Raw genomic sequence first — 22,716 nt, forward strand, 5'->3', positions numbered from 1 at the left:
TCTTCCGAAATTTTTGTCGTATGTGGCATATAAAATAGACATAAAATATTATCACTGAACATTCTCTTTATATTTCCAAAGTTGAGAGAGAAAGAAAGAAAGACTGAACTAAAGTTTTTAGTAAAAAATTAAACATATGTCACTAATTGATAACTTGGTTACTTAAATTGATTCTCAGAAGAAAGTTAAATAGAAAGTGAACAATGGGTTCAATTAATGATGTTTCAGTCTCCTTTATCCTGCAAGGCGTTCTTGTTAAAGTTAATCTTTGCAACAATGGCTTAACTAAAATATGCTTGCTCAGAGTAATAGCTTACTTTTGTCAGCCAAGAAATCACAACAGTAGGAGCACTGATAATACATGTTATATATGCACTAGTATCAAGTACGCAGTGTTCCTAACTAGGGTACCTTTCCCTCAAATGCTGTAAAAGCATTTTAGCTGTCAAAAATATTGACACTTACTGAAGTAATTATTCAGCTTTGTAAAATTCAACTTACATTTTAGAAACAACGTAATTCATTTATATGAAAGACAAGGCTGTAATAATTTCTTCTTGGCAATCATTCCTTTACATGTTCATTTATAACTTACTCTTTTGATCTAATAATGATGTAAGTCCTCTCGCAATACTAGAAAATAAAGAATTGGGGAAGTATGAACAATGCGTGGTTGTTTTAAGATTATTGCTTTGATTGGATTTTATGTTTAGCTTTAAACTTAGGTCTAGAAAGGGAAACAGTAGTTATATCCCTCTTATTACTATAAAAGAGTGAGCATCCTGGTTCTTCAATAGATATAAATACCTTCTTGTAAGTAAATCTATAAAGGGATTTTTCGGGGGTGCCTGACTGGCTCAGTTGGTGGAGCATGTGACTCTTTATCTCGAGGTCATGAGTTCAAGCTCCACCCTGGGCATAGAGCTTTCTTTAAAAAAAAAAAAAAAAAAGGTTAAAAATCTATAAAAGGATTTCTCAATTGAGTTTTCTTATACAGGTCACTGAGTGTTCTCCATTAAGCATTTATTTATTTAAGAAATCATAAAAGCAGATTCCATATATTTATTGTACTAAACTTTTAAAAAATCCCAGGGCAATAGAAGAGACAACACATATTTACAGTTTGTCATAAGTATTGTCATGAAATCATGATTTCATTCATTCTACTTCTCAACACAAAATTCTATTCCCCTAGCTCTTTTGTATTTTCATTTTATTCTCATCAGAAAATCGAATTCATAGACTCCCTTACTTTTTTTTTTTACTACCTATTGGCACTCAGATTGTTTTCATTTTCTGGGGCTGCATTCTGATCTGGGGGGTTTCATGCTTGTGAACTATTTGCTGGATCCTTTTTAAAAATAGTATAAAAATATAAATCACAAATACAAAATTGCCAGGGTTATTTGCAGGGCATTGGAAGCGACCTGTACAAGGGAGGGGACCTGCAGCTTAAACTTCATTAGCTTTAAATCACCCACTGTTTTTGCCCTTTTCATTCTAGGTTAGAACTGGGAGTTATCATTCAACCACATTCTAAGGAATCCAACTCTCCATCTCTCCAGGACCCACCTCCAAGAAATGAAGCAAAGATGTAGCACATAATATGACCTCGGATATTGCCACCACCAAAGATTTATGGTCAGTAATCTGGTCTGAGTTCTCAATGCTAACAGAATTTTACAACATCCCCTTAAGACTTTCCTAGTCTTCAATGAAGGCTATTTCAAGCATTTTCAATAATCTTCAAATCTTTGATCTTGCATTTCCCATCAGGCAGCAGAAAATCTTGACTCTTACTTTTATTGGGGGAAAAACAAAAAGATAGTTTCTTTTTACCATCCCTACTTACAGGGTTGCATAGGCACTCACCCATTTTTCTTTCTTGTTACCATAGGGACTTGAAACCATAATCTGTTCTTTGGATCACTTTCCCTTCTGTCTTTAGGAGCTTCAGTTTCTCAATCATCTCTTCCCTTCCCTTCATTCTTAACTTTTCTTCTGGGTCTTTCCAATTTTATCCAGATATGGACCTGTCTGTATTCTTCCTTTTAAGATCAAGTTGTTGACTTCTTGAAAGACTTATGGATCTTAACTATATTTACTTTTTGTCCAACTCTTTTAATATGCTATTACCACCTTGTTTTTGCTTTGACTACTATGCTAAAATAGAATTATTTAAGTACTTTTGTCACTAAATGCAATGAACACTTTGTTTCATGTCCTAGTTACATTTTTGGAACTCTTTAGTTTGATATTTCCATTTAATATCTCTTTGCCTTTTGTCTGTCACGCCTTTCCTCTTACCACTTTGTCTACTCTACTAAAGTATCTTCTGTTGAACCTACACGCATTTTAAAAGAAGAAACATGTGTATGTGTATCTATGCATATTTATAATATATATTATTGAAATGTTTATGTAGCTAATGAGAAGAAAAAGACCTAACAGGGTAAACATTCTTTTTATAGTTATATATTATGGACAACTTTGATCTCTGAAGTTAATTTTAAAAATTATTATGAAACTAATGAATATAGGTTCTGAGTATTGTGTGAGATGAAAAGAAAATGTTTGTTCATTTCAAACAAAACTACTAAAATGTTTATTTTTAACAATATGATCCACACTAGACAAAATATGACAATATTATTCTAATATTGTCTCCTTATCCTATTCTTTAACACCTCTGTGATCCTGGAGTAACAATTATTTTTATTTCTTAAATATTCTAATATTGATCTAATAAGCAACTGATTTATAATTGCATCTTCAAATTATATATTTCATCTTGTGAGATTCTTTTAGATAATTTAATCATAGTTTAAGCTTTATCCAGGTCATGAACTATAGCGGTCAAAAGCAGATAGATATTTTATAGATAGAGATGCTTGGATTTAATTTCTAACTCTAGCACTCAGTCTTAGCTTTGAAGTCTTGTGCTCGTTACTCTTTTCAAATGTTAGAAAGGAACTACTTCCTTTTTCTGACCCTCCCCCGTTCATGCTGTCTCTCTCTATCTCAAAAATAAATAAACGTTAAAAAAATTTTTTTTTAATTTGTTTTAAATACAGAATAGTATATGTCAGTTATACCTCAATAATAAATAAATAAATAAATAAATAAATAAATAAAATTGTTGATTTTGCTATTTTCCTAAGTTATAATTAACTTAAATTTAACAATCACAAAAATGTGTAAATCTGATACCAGGAGGGAATATTTTCTTGCATCATTCACCTCTTCTTGCACTCAAGGCACCTATTACCATTGATTGTGTCTGGGTTTACAATTCAAAATTTTAAACGCAGTGATTATTTACTGCATGGCTGTTTTGTACCAAGAATTGTACTCATTTGAGGGACTATCATTCTAGATCTAGACCTCATACAGACCTCACAGTACTGTAGTAATTTACAATATAAATGCAGTCTTAAAATTCACTCATTTAGGCAGTGAGAAATTGAGGCATCAACTAAAATGAATTGATTTATTAAGGGATTGTGATGTACTTATATTGTTTATATTTCTTATATTATTTAGTTTCTTTTACAACCATGACTTAAATATTAATAGCAACTTCCATATTTCAACTTCCATGAAATAGAACAAATTTGACTATGGTGGTGTCTAAAACTGAACACCTAAAACATATCAAGGTCTAAAAATGGTTTTGTTATATCCTCCAAATATTGATTATGCTCAAGGTAAACCTGTGCTTATGAAATGTTAAGCGAACGAGTGGCCACCAGTGTTCCACAGTGTTTTGGGAATCTATCATCTTGCATGCTCGTTGAGAAAGGACATAAATCATTTACAATCCAACTTTAATTTGCAGCAAACCCTTGACTATCAAAAAGTTATTTCTGTGGTTTACATATGACATAGAATTCTAGACTCAAAAAGCTTTACATTTTATTTTCCTACTCCCAAATCTTCTCATAAAGAAATTAATTCCTAACAGATGTTTAATTTTAAAATTAAACAAAAGAAGCCAGTGTCTAATGATTTTGTCAAAACTTATAAAAGTCAAGAAAAATATGCAGGACTCCTTTGATGGCCTTTCCCAATAAAAAGATGGGGGGAAATTGGAGAGATAAGATGGTTGGCTTTATTGGAGAATGCATTATTTATAAAAATAGGCATTATTTCTATTAGTTTCCCCTCCCAAAGCCAAGAGAAGCTGATAACAAAAGAATTACTCAAAAAATTTGGATGTGTTGGTAAGAAGGGAGATACTGTTCTTTATCATTGACAGGAATGCCAGCTTACACGGAATTGTTAACTTGATCCAGTTCTACCAGAAGACCAAAGAGCCTTGGAGAAGACAGTGTGGTTCCACTGGAACAACAACCACCTAAAATAGGAATCCTTCTCTTGTGCCTACGGTCCCCAGATCTGGGAACCCAAATAGCAGATAATATTGAGGGATGTAAACCCAGCCAGAGGTGTTTACAGTTTTGGGGGGAAAAACCCTACCTATCCAAGTAATAAGGCTTGGGTTCCAAGTTGAGAGTCACCAGACAAATAAGTCTCACTGGAGTTCAGTCTGGCTAGGTAAGGATCATAGTTCTTTTCTTTGCCTGTCCCTATGGGCTTCTGCCTACACTAAGCCTACAGAAAACAAAATAAATCATGGCAGTGGTAACCAAAAGAAAAGGGACTGCGACCTGCCACAGGCCATGACTATCATCAAAACCTATCTTCCCTCTCCCCTCCTTTCTCCAACACCAGAGGATAAGTATAGAGAAGTAGGAAATAAGAGAGCACACCCCAGCTCTCTTGCCTATCCTTCAAAGACCAGTCACCAGTCTAGCTTTCTCTGAGTAGTAGCAGACACTTCAATTAAATGAGATTTCACTTTAAAATGGAGGGAACGAATATTTAACTGAAAAGAGACTGGTTTTCTACAGAAAGTGGCCATAACATTTCAAAATTGGACATAAGTGTCAAAAGAACCAGGTATCTGGTTAAACAGAACACATTTGGTAGCAATTACTATAAAAACAAAATGTGCATATTTCTCTCAAAATGGATTGATATTCCTAACTGGAGTTGTTAGAGAAATAATAACATGTTAAAGCTGTTTTTCTGTCTCATACTCTCTTTTTCCCTCTCTAGTGGTTATGGTGGTGCGATATACACCCAACGTATATATGTGTGCACGGGGGTAAGGAGAAAGAAAGAGAAAACCTTCTTGTAGTAGCAGCTACTTCACTCAAAAGATCTAGTGAACAAAGGAGCTCTTTATGTTTCTATACAGCACAGAGTATTTTGAAGTGGCAGAGCAGATATGGGAAAAGCGCGTTTCTGTGGCACTGTGCCTGCCCTCTTCCTAGGGACTTTTAAGCAAGTTGCCTTATGGATTTAATGTGGGTAGAAAACCAGCAGGATGCCTAATCCCTAGTGTGATCACAACTAGCACAATGCAGTTTGTAAGATATTATTTTGAATACTAATGCCGTAGATCTAAATCATACCTGTATGTATTCCTTTGCCTTTCTGTAATTAGAACAAGGTCATTTTGGAAAATCACCAGTAATACTATGCAATTACCTAAGAAATACATACATACATATATGTATGTATATATATATATGTATGTGTATATATATACATACATACATATATGTATATATATATACACATATATGTATGTATATATATATATGAATGATATATACATATTTTTTCCATTCACGTTAGACTTAAATTTCTTCTCTGATGTAATTTAAGTTAGTCTCTTATGTGCCTAGAAAGATTTCTTCAGTTTGTGCCTGAATTGACCTTCCCTGAACCAAATAACCATATCAACTTCAAAGCATGTTGAACTGCTGAGCATTTACTATGTCACAGCATTGAGCATTTACTTGGAATTGAAAACAGGATGAGATGCAGTTGGCTTTCAGTAATCTAACTGTGTGCAGAGTCTAAAGTGAGACGAATTGCCTATGCAGCTTAAATCTTTCTCACTGGAGATAACGGGCTATTTATCATAACTATATCAATTAACAAGAAATAGACAACAGTATCATAGAAATCATAATGATGAATTTTTAATTTCACAGCTTTTAATTATTTGGAGTCACTCACAACAAGTGAGAAGAAAACCTAAGTTCCTTTTATTAGGGTGGTTCAAACACAAGTGACACTAGGACTAAGTTAAAAGAATGAGTCACCTGTGCAGCAAAAGAACCAATTTCCATTTGCTATCGTGATGTCAGGAAAGTCTGTTGGCCAGCCTGAGTGCTGTCATACTTAGAGCCAGTTGTCAGGCTAAATTAACAGAACCATTTTTCTTTCCCTTCGATGAACTGTTTATAGCTCCCCAAGAAGAACAGCATTGAGATGCATTGTACTTTAATGGGAAGAGGTTAAAGGTTTAAAGGTTGTGGAGCCAGCAATTTTGAATGTGTAGGATTTTTCTTTCCCCTTTTTAACACTACAACATAAAAATGACATGTATTATAAAGTAATATATGTATCATAATAAAAATAATGGCACATTTAAAGAATAATGGATATATAAACACGCACACACACATATACACACACGTTCCTCTTTTCCTATCATTTCCACATTGATCCAAAATTCTTCCTAGAAATAACTGATGTGATCAGCTTATGGTACTGCATTCCTGTCATACTTTTTTGTCAATCTTTCATTTTAACATCTCTATAGCCTTTCATTCTATTAAGACCATATGGTAATGTACCTAACAAGTCCCTTATAGTCATTGACGTTGTTTCTAGTTTCCCACCATTACCCCATACCCCCTAAAATGCCACACACACACAAAAACATACGATAGAAAAAAAAGTACCAGTTTGAATGTCAGTTTTGCCATCCCCTAGATATTTAGTCTTTTCAAACCTCCGTTTTCTTATTTGTAAAACATGGAGAACATCCCACTAACCAGTACTGTGGTAGGAACTAAATGAGATGATGCTAACATGACACCAGCTTGACATTAGTGTGAATCCTGCCATATGTGTGTGTGTGTTTACATATATATATATATATATATATATATATATATATATATTTGACTTTATAAAAATGAGAAAACACACAAACACGCATTTTATGGAGAACAAAAGGTAATACAATACCATAGATTTTAGCGGAGAATTATGAACACAAATCATAATATGAATTGATAATTTTTGACCAGTCATTTTACAAATGAGATTTCTTGATCTTAATACTAATATATCTGAGCAAGGTGGATGGCTAATATTCATGTATTTCTGAGAGAATGCTCTGATTATACTGATGTCTTTTCAAAATGTATGAAGAGACAAGTTTGAAGAAAAAAGGGCAAAAGCAATTTCCAAAATTAAGCTTAATATGGGACAAAGTAAAAAAAAAACAATACACTCTGCATAGTGTCAGCTCTCAGCTGATATAGATTGGAAACACCTCACAGAAACACATATAATCATCAGAATGTTATTTATAAAGCCTATTTCGCTCATTTTGAAAATAGAGATACCTTTGTAATTGGGGGGGTATAAGTCTTATTTTATAATCTATATAAAATTCTTATTTTACCTCAAATAATGATAAATAAAATGCTTGAGATCTTCTTAGACTCATGGTAATATATCCATACTGAAAAATATGGTTATATGGAATGCCTGGGTGGATGAGTCAGTTAAGTGTCTGACTTTGGCTTAGGTCATAATTTCGCAGTTTGGGAGTTTGAGCCCTGTGTTGGACTCCGTGCGGACAGCTCAGAGCCTGGAGGCTGTTTTGAATTTTGTGTCTCCTTCTTTCTCTGTCCTCCCCCACTCGCACTCTGTCTCTCGCTCTCTCAAAAATAAATAAAACATTAAAAAATACTATGGTTATAGATGTGAACAACTCAAAAATCTTTTCAAAGATAATTTCTTTTTTCTCTAGAATGATTATGAAATCTACTCAAAGAGTCATGTGGCATAAAAATATTTTTATGTCTGAGGTAAATTAATAATCTGTATGCTGTTATTATGTATATAATATAGTCCTTAAAACATACAATTTAAGGATATTACGTATATTAATTAAATTTTAGAAATGAGGCTTTGCCTGAAATCTTGAGGTAAAAATATCATTTGAACAGAACACAATGATTGTTATGCAGGCAACTAACTTTTTCTTTTCTATAGTGCAATAATCAAATACTTTAATAAGAAATTGGACTCCAACTGCAAGGAGTTAAAATGATTACTGTTCTTTTCTAGATGAGGAAAGAATGGGTTATATGGTGTGTTTACTACCCCACTACTTGGTGGCACTTAACTTTGCACACGTCTCTGATGCATGTAGCATTTTTGCTTCCATTTCTCTTCTGCTGAGTACCTTTGCCCCTCTTCCCTAGGATCCCACTCAGACGCCTTCACTTCCTATCCTCATATCATTTTCCCAAGAGCTTTTCTGTCTCTTCTCCCAGTGAGCTGAGCCTTTTGTGATCGTGACCATGAAGCAGTTTGGACATGTGTGTATGTTGGAGGCAAAAACATGGGAGGAAAGAAAGCAGATGCATCCTTAGAAAAGGCTTCCCACTTATTATTTCAAAAGTTCATATACATCTCTTGGTATGTCTTAAGAAGCTTAGATCTCCTTAGTATTTTACGTAAGATAACACTTTATCACACAAACTTGGACACTTTTAGGGTGAAAGGAGGTACTAACCACAAGGAACACTGGGACAACAGGCATTAACCAGGGCTGTCTAAACAAACTATGACATATGTTCACCCTAATTTTAACTTTACATTTGCTTTTCAAAATTATTCAATTAAAACATATAAAGGAATAACCCTCAAACTCAAAGGGACTATTATAATTAATGGTAAAGTAATTTTGTGATAACATCAGTTTGCCTTCCTAGAAAATAAATCATCTTAGTTATTTAATTTCCTACAAGAAAGCAATACATCTCATTATTAATAATAATACAAAAGGCATCTGAGTAAATTTAGTGTCCTAGGGAAATAGTAAATAATGTTGAAGCACTAAGGAAAAAAATTATGATGTATTCTTTGATTTTGATTTAAGTAAAATTAAGCTAAATGTAATTTTTATGGGTCACTATTTTAAAGTCAAAATCTGTGAGCTCCTATAGCAATTTTTGTTAGTTCTTTCAATTATAGCACAAAGTCCATGTTTTGACATACCACCACATTTTACTTGATGTATTTATGTTGAGACCAGAATATTTTATTCAACTAAAGGAAAAGTAGAAAAATGTTTAATAATACATATAGTGCAAACACTGCAATCTGTACTTGAAATATAGAGTAAAATATGATTACTTCTAAAATTAATCTTCAAACTTAGATGCATTTTATGACTGCCAATTTGGTCCATGTTTATTCATTGATTTTCCAAATTTTTCCTTTCTTTAAATTTTGTTTTTTAAATGCTCAATGATTAGCCTAATTCAGCACCAAGTGTATATCACGTTGTGATCCAACAGTGTATATGTAAAAGTAATTTTTGTTCATTCTTGACAAGTTCATTGTCTTGAATGGGCCACTACACAACCCTACCAGCTTGTAGGGTGATGACATCAGCAGACCATGCACAGGGTCTTGGGGCTAACCCTAACTTTTCCAAGTCTTTCACCCAAGACCCTTCTGGTCATCTATTCACCACAGTAATGTTATACCCATGGGGCTCTGTATTCTGAAACAACCTCTTACTCTGAAATCTACCAAATTCTTCTCTTAATACCCTAAGACCACTGTTCAGCGATCAGCAAATTCCTTCATATGTTCACCTTGTACCTATTTCATCGCTCACTTCCCATCTAACTCAGGATCTGGAAATGTGCTTGATGTCTTCCAGCTGCCCACAGTTCTTTCTAGACCATTATTTTTCCCGTTTTTGAGGAAAAAGCCCCTTGTTCTTTCAGGCTAAGATCATCCTCATTCCTGTCTCCTTTCCTCATTACTGAAGTCTACTGACCACTTGATTAAATCTTGTGGCTGTGTAATAGTACCACATTTTGGATTAAAAATCCATGTTCCCAAAGCCTAATAATGAAGTACTTTTTATGTACATAGTGAGTATGTGTTTATATTCTTTGTGAAGTGTTAGTTCATGTCATTTACCCATTTTTAGTGAAGTGTTTGACTTTTTATCATTGATTGTGGGAGTTCTTTATGTATCACGAATACCAGCTTTTTCTTAAATATATGCATTGCATATATTTTCTCCCATCTATGTTTTACCTATTCATTTTCTTAATGATGTCTTTTGAGAAGCAGATTATTTTAATCTTGGTAAAACCCTATGCACTTTTTTCCTTTAATGGTTATTACTTTCTGGGATCCAAATTGTGAAAAGTTTATTATGTTGTTTTTTTTTCTAATAGCTTTATGTTTTAAATAATGATATTTTAATCTGTGATCCATCCTAATTTATTTTTTGTGTATTGTGTAAAATATGGGTCAAGATTCACTTTTTTTCTGTGCTGATGATATCTAGCATAGTTTGCTGAATAGAATTTCATTTTTCCATTGGCTCAGGACATGATCTCAGGGTTCTCTGTGTGGGGTTCTGTGCTGACAGTGCAGAGCCTGCTTGGGATTCTCCCTCTCTCTCTCTGCCTTTCCCCTGCTTGCGCATGCTGTCTCTCCCTCTCAGTCAGTAAATAAACAAATATTTGATATTTGTTTGATATTGATAAGACAGATGTCTTATCAATTTTATTGATTTTTAAGGAACCAAATATTTGCTTTTTTATCTTTATTTTTTATCAGTTGCATATTTCATTTGTATCTGATCCGACCTTCATTTTTCCTTCCTACTACTTTTTCCAGCTTTTTTGGTGGTCATTGATTTTAGACACATGTATTTTTATAATTTTTTTCTGAATTTTTCTATGTGTACTTTTCCCTCTGTTTGTACATCGCCCTCTAATACTGTTTAACCCAGATCCAACAATTTCTGCTATGTTGTCTTTTATCATCATTTGTTAGAAATATTTTGTCATTTTCACTGAGATTTCTTCTCTGATATATGGATTGTTTAGAAATGGACAGTTTAATTTTCCAAATATTGGAGAATCTACCAGTGTTTTATTGTTATTTTTCTACTTTAATATGAATGTGGTTTTAGAATGTATGATTTCAATCAACTGAAGTTTTTTGAAACTTATTTTATAGCTCAACATGGTGTTGAACATATGGTGCTCACAGGGAAAGAATGTATATTCTTCTATTTTGGTACATAGTGGTCTATAAATATCTGTAAAATCAAGGTTATTGATGGTGTTGTTCATATTATCTATTCCCTTATTTTTAGTATAACTGTTCTATCAATTGCTGAAACAGTTATATAAAATCTCCAACTATGATTATGAGGCTGTCTTTTTAACCTTTTAATTCTGCTTCTGTATGTATTTTAAATACTGTTTTTAGGAATACATGTATTTATTCTTATGTCTTTTAATGTATTAATTCCATTATGATTATGAAATACCCCTCCTTATCTTTTATATGTGCTGTGTTTAAATTTATTGTATGTGATGGGGCACCTAGGTTGCTCAGTCAGTTGAATGTCCAACTTTGGCTTAGGTTGTGATCTTGCAATTTGTGGATCAAGCCCCACATTGGGCTCTGTACTGATGGCTCAGAGCCTGGAGCCTGCTTCAGATTCTGTACCTCCTTCTCTCTCTGCCCCTCCCCCACTCATGCTCTGTCTCTCTCAAATATAAGTAAACATGCAAAATAAAAATAAAAACAAAAATAAAATTTATTGTATCTGATACTAAAATAGTCACTGTGTCCAGGGGAGGAATAGTGTGATATTCTGCAGAATATCAAAATGGTTGTGTCTTCTGTGCACTATATTGTGACAGAGCACCAGATTTAACTTGTCTTTGGGACATTTAATGTATACTTCTGTCCTTCCTATAGAAATTGAGCTGTTTTTGATGAATGTTCTCTTCACATTAATAGCTAAATACTAATTTCCAGGATTGGATTGATCACTTTTATTATATAAAACTGGCTTGGCAGCTAAGTTTGAGGCTACCACAAAACTAAATTATAGAAACCCACAATTATCCACCATAATCCATTTGGATGTTCCAAAGGTCAACAGGAATCAAACGGGGGTATGATCGGTACACCTATCGACCCTCACATTCACTATAACTTTGAGGGTGGCACAAACTTCTCCCATTCCATTGGTATACAATATTGTTTCATTTTAATGATACTGGTCTATAGGGCAGGTGGAGTAGTTTTAAATACTTTTGCTTAGCCTTTTCTACCTGAACAGCTTTTACTCCACAACTCAGAGAATGTGACAATGTGGAGAAAGCTTCTGCACTAGCTGCTATGATGTACGAATTAAGAGACCAGGGAAATAAATAATAATAATGATAATAAATAATAATAATAATAATAATAATGGAGATAACAAGGTAAATCTGAAGACTTATTGTACTTTAGTGTGAGATGATCTTGGGTCAGGAGACCATTTATCAACTGACTTCTATCACTCCCATTCAAACAGGGTTCCAAGGTGGCATATGGATTCCCTGTTACTAGTGTCATCTTGGATTCTTTATCCAACATGTCATCAGAAAGTATGGATATTCTCCTTTCTTTTTTTTTAAATTTTTTAAAAATATTTATTTATTTTTGAGAGACAGAGAGAGACAGCATGAGCAGGGGAGGGGCAGAGAGAGAGAGTGAGACACAGAATCAGAAGCAGGCTCCAGGCTCTGAGCTGTCAGCACAGAGCCCCATGTGGGGCTTGAACCCACGAACCATGAGATCATGACCCGAGCTGAAGTCAGAAGCTCAACTGACTGAGCCACCCAGGTGCCCCAGGATATTCTCCTTTCTTCAGTAAATGGAAAATGATCATGTATCTCTTTGAGGAAAGACTAGGGGGATGCTTATTTTATATTCTAATAGTAGAATTGCTGTGTCCTTCCCCAAGGGGACGCAGCATTCTCTTCAATCAATGGATATTGGATCTGGACAGTGACTTATGTCTGGAACTTGGATCAAAAACTGTAACTTTCCATTTTGGTGGGTGACATCAGCCTTCTGCTTGCCAACATACTTTTTTCTTGTTATGCAAGTTACATAACACTCTACCAGCTGTGCTTGGAACAGCATGATCTCTCAATCATCCCACAGATCCCTGAGGGCCAAGGCACCCCCACTGCTACTCTGATCTTGCTGCCCATTATACTAATTACATCTAACTTGTCTTTGATGGTTAAGTACTGCCACCTGGCCTCTGACATTCCAGAATTCTGTGAAAGGGATGCCCAGAATTGGCATTCTGCTCCCACCAACCTGCACAGGAATTCACTACTAAGCTTCACAAAGATGTCTGTGCATTTCCTCTACCCTCCCCAACACCACCAAAACATTCTGTATTGACTTAAAAGGGAACATGCTACAGATGATCCTGAAGAAAAGTAGTGACAGTGATAGTGAGGTGATGGGTTTTCTGGTTTTCATAATAAATCCATCTTAACTTTTTCACCTCTTTGAGCCTTCTGTCTTCTTCCTCAATACGCTATCAAGGCAGTTCTTGAATCTTTACCTTATTCACTGTAGGCTATCATCTTTTACAAACATCAAGAGGATTATCCCAGCATAGTATTATAATTGGTTCCAGGTGTCCCTGCCAGTTTACTGAACCTTGCATCAAGAATGAGGGTTCTTTTATTAAATAGTTCTTTTTCAGTCTTATATTCTTCCTCTTCCAGCCAAATGTATGTTTTCTAGCTTTTACCTGTACACGTTGGCTAGGTCCTACAGTTCCTTTGGGGAGTTTGCTATTTACATCTAGACTTGGACACACATCTTTCTGCTCAGATTGTTTAATGCTCTATAGACATTATGTGTTGTGAAGAGACAGATATTGGGGAGCATAGGAGGCAATTTGTGAGGAATCTGCTTCAGGTGAAGTATCCACAGTGCTTCCAAACAAGGAAGACTATTCTCTGATTGTAGAGTAAGAAAATGCTCTGACAGCCCAAAAAGTCTGGGGTTCCCTGAAATATACAGTTCTAAGTTTCTCAGGATTGCCCACCTGAAGTCTCCCCCCCAGATTTCAAGGTCTTCCTCTTTTCCTATGAAGACATTGACTTGAAAATTGGCAACCTACTGAAGAAATAAATGTCATATCCTTTGCAGCTCCTCCTCCCTTAGATTTAGAACCAAGCCTGATTTTCAGCAAAGTCTGACCTATGACATAAGGGTCTACCTAAATATCACTATCGAAACTTTCTAATTCACAATACTCCTTGTGTTGATAGTGATTGATCTGTCCCTGCCACTTTCTTTTTTCAAAATTCTAAAGCAATTAAAAAGTTTTAATTACAATTGTCTCTATATTATTTATATTTCAAAGGCAGTATATACACTACAGCTTCACTTTGCATGGACATTTCATCTCACTTTCAGTGAGAATCTTAGTAATTGTCATGCTACTGCTCATCAGGGGTTAAAACTTTGGGTCAACATCAGAAATGGGATCCTTATGGCTTAATGACCTATCAGTGGTCTACCTCCAAAATCCCATCCTGGGGATTCAGTTTTTAACCCACTCCATCTCACTAGTTTAACTTAGATTCCTCAGAAGATAGAGCCTGACACAAAAGAAGACTGGAAGACACAGGGAGTGGAACAGGGGAAAAGGAAAAAGAAATGCGAAGGTATCAGAGGAGAGTAGTGCTCAATCACAACAGGACATTCTGAGGAGCCTTATGAAATGTATCTTATATCTATTTGCCTGGAGGTTCCCATCTGCAGTTGTTCAATGATGGTTCTGTGGACATTAACTCTTCTGTACTTGCAGCACTGGTGAAGTCTTATGCAGGGAAGCGAGCAGTCCACTATATGGGGTCAGGTCAAGGTACCATTTGAGTAAAGCATTGAGTAAACCTGAATTAAACTGTCTGAAGCCTGTTCATAGGTAGTCAGACAGCAAAGACTGGGATAAAAAATGGACCTAAGAGAACACACAGCAGCGCCTGAGACATATTTGAAAAAGAAGCATATTTTTCCACATATTTTTAAACTTCTATAGAATCAATGTTTTTCATACATGCTTAAGAAGTGCTATTATAAAACAATACATATGTAAATGTATGTATTTTATTAAGCTGAGCTAATAACGCAAGTACATAATGTTTGACTTGCCCAGAAACACATGATGATTCTTGTGAGGAAATTAGTGTAACTTCAAAGTTTTAAACAATTCCACACATTCTTTGCTGCTCTTTCACATGTTTTAACCATGGTTGTAAATTCCCTCTTTGTCAAATTTGAGACATCGTTTGTGTGTTAGTTTTCCTTTCCTTTCCTTTCCTTTCCTTTCCTTTCCTTTCCTTTCCCTTTTAATTTTTCTGTTTTTGTTTGCATTTGCGTTAATAATTGTCTCAGTCAGATTAGTTGGAATATTCATATAAAACTCAGAATCAGGTATAACAGAGCATTAAGAGACTAATTGTTTAACATTCAGCAACTAAATGTCTGAAGGAATAGAGTTCTATGCTTCATTTCACCCTCTTCTTTTCAGAAAAGACACTGCTAATAAGTCATGGTGTTCTCTTTCCCATTGACTCCAGTTATGGCCTTATTTTTTTTCAATGTAATATTTTGGGAAGTTTTAGTTGGAATATGGAATTGAATATAATTGCTATCTTTGAAATCATTTTTAGTAGAAAACTCTTACTTTCTTTTCCCTTCCTTGTCTTCTCCATGATTTCTAAGGATGGAAATAGCACACACTTCTCTCCAAAATATAATATGTAAGAGCTATAGCTTCTAATCAAATAAAATGTATTCTACATTTTATTAGCCATAATAAATTTATTTAGCAGTGTATTCTATACCTCTCCATTCAAACATTTCTAAAATAGAAATCTTGTTTCATTCTTAAATTGAGCAAGAATAATTCAGAAACATTTTGTTTAATTATCTGTGAAATAATGTAACAGTATGGACTAAATATTAAATAGAGTGAGTTATTTAGGCTCAAATAAAATTTCAGTGAAGTACGGTATAGCAGTGCCTCTGAAAAATCTTGCTGAAATGCTAAATGGAAGATCCAGTTATCTTTTAGAAGGAAATAAATCTTCTTAGAAATGGAGATTTGCCTTCAAGTTAGAAATAACTTTTGATATGAACCCTTGAGTTTTACTGTAGATATCATGAGAAGTTTTTGAAGCCTATAATACACTCAATAATGTTTTTAAAGTGGACAGACATACAAACTTGAAGTAGGTCGTATTTGAAGACATAATAGAACTCTGTGGGATCCAGGCCAGTAGACTAACAGGACGATACGTCAGGAATTTGGAAATCATTGTATTGGATTATGTATCCTTTTCGAAACTTTGGCACAGCTTCTTTATACATAAACTTTGCAGATATTTGGAATTTTTTCAAACTATCCTCAATTACATAAATTCAAGATGGGTTAGAGGCATGTTATGATTAATACTCATACTTAAAGTGATTTCCCCCCTTTTTTCCTAAATAAAATTATCAACAAAATAGCATACCAATGTGGAATGGTATTACTCTGAAAAACTTTCTTGTATAAATCATAAATTTTACTTTGTATCTATTGTCTGCCCACAATATTTAAGGTGCTATTTCTAAAGTCATTCAGGAAGAACAGAAATCCCTGATTTTATATTTAATGATCAAAATAAGGTTCAAAAGAAAGCACTGCATTTCATAAAACCCCAATAGATACCAATTTGGCTCTTAAGAGCCAAATGAACAAAGCAATGAACCAAAATCTATGTTTTAATTTTTTTATGTTTATTTAATTTTGAGACAGAGAGAGACACACTGTGAGTGGGCAAGGGGTAGAGAGAGACGGAGACACAGAATCCTAAGCAGGCTCTAGGCTCTAAGCTGTCAGCACAGAACCCAATGCAGGGCTCAAACGCATGAACCGCGAGATCATGACCTGAGCCGAAGTTGGACGCTTAACCAACTGAGCCACCCAGGCACCCCCAAAATCTATGTTTTAAAACAAAATTGATGGGGCACCTGAGTGGCTCAGTTTGTTGAGCATTCGACTCTTGCTTTCAGCTCAGGTTGTAATCCCAGGGCCATGGGATTGAGCCCCAGAACCGGCTCCACGCTGAGTGTGGAGACTGCTTGGGATTCTTTCTCGTCCTCTCTTTCTCTCTGCCCCTCCCCCCTCTCTCTCAAAAATAAATAAATAAACTTAGAAAATTGTTTCTATTCATTTCTGGCAACCATGTTATCAATAGATAATTCTAACGCTCTTTATCTCTTAAAACAATGGCAATATATAAAAAAGCATTTGCTGGTAAATATTTTGACAGATACTTCTTAAAAGGCCTTATTTTTTAGCAAAAAGCAGATACCTAAGTAAAATCAAAACAGGATAATAAAGAAATCTGATGAAGTATATTTAAACTTCACAGATATTGTTTTGATTTAGATACATATCATAACTTATTAGGGATACTTTTTGTAAATTAAAATTTTTTTCCAAGTTGACATAATGACTAGGTTTGGATATTTCTTAAATGCTTTCCTTTCCTTTTAACCAGAAATTAATTTTTTTTTTACCCTGTTCAAAAGCCCTTAAAGCTGATTAAAAACCTTTATCACTGGGTCAGTGGATTAGTTCAGAGAAAGTAACTTTCTTAAATGTCAACCCCTGGAATGCCTTAGATCAGTGAGTTTCAGGGCTTGTTTTACTTGGACCGAGCTTGGTATGTATCCCTATGTAATTAGGATGAGTGTGGTGACCCTTTTTGTGTCATTGTTGTTAAATCTAATTGGTTTATGTGTTCCCATCTCCTAATGAGAAATCAGTAAAAATTGGGGGAAGAATAGCTCTTGAAGAACCCGGGGAGGAGGTTGAATCTCCCTAATGCTTTAGGTAACAAAAGGGTACTAAGGGTAACAAAAGGTAACTAAGGCTACCCAAATAATGATCATATTCGTTATTAAGGAGCCAAGAGTCTTTACAAGAACTGCTTCTCCAGATGCAAAACAGTGAAAAGAGGCACACTTGAGGCACATTACCATCCTTCCACATATTGTTTGAGATAATTTGAACTATAGGTATGTGGGATAGCAAACAGAAAAACTCCTGGTCTAGTGCCTCACTATTAGAAGAGATATGGAAGGGAGTGTCAAGACTTTACTGTAAATACCTAGAGGTATTTTTAAAGTCCTAAAAAACATTAGAGGTGTCATGAAAAACTATTTCAATAAATTAAGGTGGTCAACAAGATTCTAGGTTATCTAGAAAGTAAAAAATTAGAATGTTCCCCAAATATCCATTTGAGCTTCAAAAACTCCAATACATACCTTAGTACAGAGTAGTACAAATAGCATTGTAAGAACAAAATTGTCAAATTAGGGAAAATACATGCCCTTTGGCTAGTGTTTGTGGAAGTATGAGGGAGAATCAAAACAAATAAATAGCTTAAAAATTTTAATGGAATTTGATTGTTACTTGAAGGTGTTAGCTAACACTTTTTGCTATCAATATGTAAGAGAAATGTTAAATTGACAGAGACTTTAATGGTTTGGACTAAGAACATGCAAAAATAGTCTGTAACAATTTTAGATTAAAGTATAAAGTTATTGAGGCACCTGTATGGCTCAGTCAGTTGAGGGTCTGACTCTTGATTTTGGTTCGGGTCATGATCCCAGGGTCGTGGAATCAAGCCCTGCATCGGGCTCCACACTGAGCGTGGAGCCTGCTTAGGATTCTCTCTCTCCCTCTGCCCCTCTCTGTCTGCCCCCTCTCCCCTGCATGTGCTCTCTCTAAAAAATAATAATAAAGTATAAAATTATCATAATAGCTACTGACATCAACCAACAAATAGAAAAAGGAGGACTAATCCTTTTCTCTTTTCTTCTATTATTGAAGAACATAAAAAAGGTGGAGCCAAAACTACAGAAGTCATTAAGTAATACAACTCCTCACTATAACTGATGAGAATATTGGGCTCACTTGCTTTGTCTTGCACTGTATTATACAGACATTCTAATGATCTCAAATTTCTATGTAATTGCCTGAATTGTGTTTATAAAACAATGGCTTATTTTCTTTGGCTTTTTTTTTGTTATTGTTTATACTTATTTTTAAGTCTTAAAAAGTACTAAGAATTTTATTTATAAAATAAGTTTTGGATAATATTCTGATGTTTCTCAGGATCCACATAAGAGTGAAAACATATGGTATCTGTCTTTCTCTGTATGACTTATTTGGGACGAGCACTGGGTGTTGTATGGAAACCAATTGGACAATAAATTTCATATTTAAAAAAAAGAAAATGTGAGATACACACACACACACACACACACACACATGCATATAATGGAATACGACTCAGTGATGAGAAAGAATGAAATCTTGCCATTTGCAGCAACGTGGATGGCACTGGAGGGTATGATGCAACGCGAAATAGTCAGAGAAAGACGGATATCACAAGATTTCACTCAGATGTGGAATTTGAGAAATTTAACAGATGATCATAGAGGAAGGGAAGGAAGAATAAATAAAAACAGAGAAGGAGGCAAACCATAAGAGACTCTTAAATACAGAGACAAATTGAGGGTTGATGGGGGGGGTGGAGAAATGGGTGATGGGCATTAAGGAGGGCACTTGTTGGGATGAGCCCTGGGTGTTATATGTAAGTGATGAATCACTGGATTCTACTGAAGCCAAAACTACACTGTATGTTAACTAACTTGAGAATAAATTAAATTAAATTAAATTAAATCAAATAAAGAAAGAAAAGAAAAGAAAAGAAAAGAAAGGAAAGGAAAGGAAAGGAAAGGAAAAGAAAAGAAAAGAAAAGAAAGGAAAAGAAAAGAAAAAAGAAAAGAACCATATGATCCTTTCAATAGATGCAGAAAAAGCATTTGACAAAATATAGCACCCATTCTTGATTAAAAACCCTGAACAAAGTAGGACTGGATGGGACACACCTCAATATCATAAAATCCATATATGAAAGACCCACAGCTAATAACATCCTCAATGGGGAAAAACTGAGAGCTTTTCCTCTATGATCAGGAATAAGACAGGGGTGTCCACTCTCACCATTACTATTTAACATAGTACTAGAAGTCTTAGCCTCAGCAATCTGACAACAAAAAGAAATAAAAGGCATACAATTTGGCAAGGAAGAAGTCATACTTTCATTATTTGCAAACAGCAGGATGCTCTACGTAGAAAACCAAAAAAAAAAAAAAAAACCTCCACCAAAAAATTGTTAGAATTAATATATGAATTCAGCAAAGTTGTAGGATATAAAATCAATGTACAGAAATCTGTTACATTTAGGTTTAAACTTTGTTCACCAGTAAAGTTTAGATAGATACAGTTTTATCTGGACAAATTCAGTGATAAATCATACAGATGAGTAAGAATCTATATAGTCTTGGCATAACATGTTATTCTTTGCTTGGATTAGTTACTTTGACAGCCTTATTCTTTTCAAGACTTCTTTCAAAGTTGAAAAGGTTTAATGGCTCATGTAAAGTGTGAAAATACTTGTATTAAAATTTGTGTCAGATACTTGGTGCATAGTACTCACTGATACTTGTATTTTGTTTCCTATGTATCTTACTAAACTTCTACAGTTAGTAAGCAAGACTAGGAAATCTGGGGCGTCTGAGTGACTCAGTTCATTAAGTGTTCAACTCTGGATTTCCACTCAGGACATGATGTCATGGTTGGTGAGATTGACACCCCCACCCCCCACCCCCAGTCAGGCTCCATGCTGACAGCAGGGAGCCTGCTTGGGATTCTCTCTCTTTCTCTTTCTCTTTCTCTTTCTCTTTCTCTCTCTCTCTCTCTCTCTCTCCCTCTCCCCCCTCCCCCTGTGCCCCCCTCTCCCACTTGCTCTCTCTCTCTCAAAATAAATATGAAAATCTAAAAAAAAAGACTAAGAAATCTGATTTTTATTAAAAGATTAAACATTGGTTACAAACCTAATTAAATCCATCTTAATTCAAATAAAAATTATATAGTTATATGACTGACTCATATAAACACACACATAAAACAGAAAAATAGAGTAAATATATATTAAGAAACATACTAGAATTTTCAATATGATCAGTACAATTGGCTTATTTTATTTATTTACTGGAAACTTGTTTTATACAATATTTATAGCAATTCTTATTTTGGCCAAACAATACTCTTATCAGACTGAAAGTAAAATAGAATATTATCGCAGCATAAGCTAAAAATTTTGGATTTTTGACCAATAACTTTTTGGTAAAGGCATTTTATGTAATGTATCAAACTTGAGCTGTTGATCATCAGACTAACCCTATTTTTGTTGTACCTATGGATTTTTCCGTTCTCACTTTTTATTAAATGTTTATTTATTTTTGAGAGAGACAGACTGTAAGCAGGGGAGGGGCAGAGAGAAAGGCAGACACACAATCTGAAGCAGGCTCCAGGTTCTGAGATGTCAGCACAGAGCCCAACATGGGGCTCGAACCCACAAAGCACAAGATAATGACCTGAGCTGGTATTTAACTGACTGGGCCCCCCAGGCGCCCCAACACATTTCTTATATAGTAGCTGATTGAGTGAAGAGAAGAATTTCAGAAGGCAGGGGGCCAAAACTATATAGTGGGTTTGTATGAGAGGAGTGGTATAATCTGATTTCTGTGTTTAGACATTCACCCTAGCTGCTGGGTAAGAAGCAAAACAAAGGAGAATTACTTCACTTATAAAAGAGTAGCCTCGGCAATCAAAAAGAATGAAATCTCGCCATTTGCAACTACGTGGATGGAACTGGAGGGTATTATGCTAAGTGAAATCAGTCAGTCAGAGAAAGACAAATATCATATGACTTGATTCATATGAGGACTTTAAGAGACAAAACAGATGAACATAAGGGAAAGGAAACAAAAATAATATAAAAACAGGGAGGAGGACAAAACGTAAGAGACTCATAAATATGGGGAACAAACAGAGGGTTACTGGAGGAGGTGTGGGAGGGGGGATGGGCTAAATGGGTAAGGGGCTCTAAGGAATCTACTCCTGAAATCATTGTTGCACTATATGCTAATTTGGATGTAAATTAAAAAAGAAACAAAGAAAGAACAAGAAATAAAGAGAAGAAGAAAGAAAAGAAAGAAAGGAAGGAAGGAAGGAAGGAAGGAAGGAAGGAAGGAAGGAAGAAGAGTAGCAATGGGGTGCCTGGGTGGCTCAGTTGGTTGAGCACCTAACTTCAGCTCACGTCATGATCTCACAGTTTGTGAGTTTGAGCCCTGTATTGGGCTCTGTCTGACAGCTCCGAGCCTGGAGCTTACTTCTGATTCTTTGTCTTCCTCTCTCTCTGCCCCTCACCTGCTTGTGCTCTTTCTCTCTCTCTCTCTCTCAAAAATAAATAAACATTAAAAAAAAGAGTAGCAATGAAATAAAAGTAATGGTGGGCTGAAACCGCAGGAACTCCACAAAGACTGGACTGGAGAAGATTTTTCAAATTTTTAGAAAAAGAAGAGAATGATATAAGGATAAGAAAATTAAGGATAATTTGTAAGAAAAAGTTAGCTAGCTAGAACAGAAATTTATAGTAATTATGACATTCATATCCCCTTTTGGCATTCTTTGAGAATTCTCTATAAAGATTTAACTGCTTTTCAAATATGTTCGCTTTCTGACTGGTATTCCTTAAAGTGACTTCAGGTTGATTCAAGCTACATGGAATT

This window comes from Panthera uncia (genome assembly GCF_023721935.1).
Source record: "Panthera uncia isolate 11264 chromosome C1 unlocalized genomic scaffold, Puncia_PCG_1.0 HiC_scaffold_3, whole genome shotgun sequence".
NCBI classification, from domain to species: Eukaryota; Metazoa; Chordata; class Mammalia; order Carnivora; family Felidae; genus Panthera; species Panthera uncia.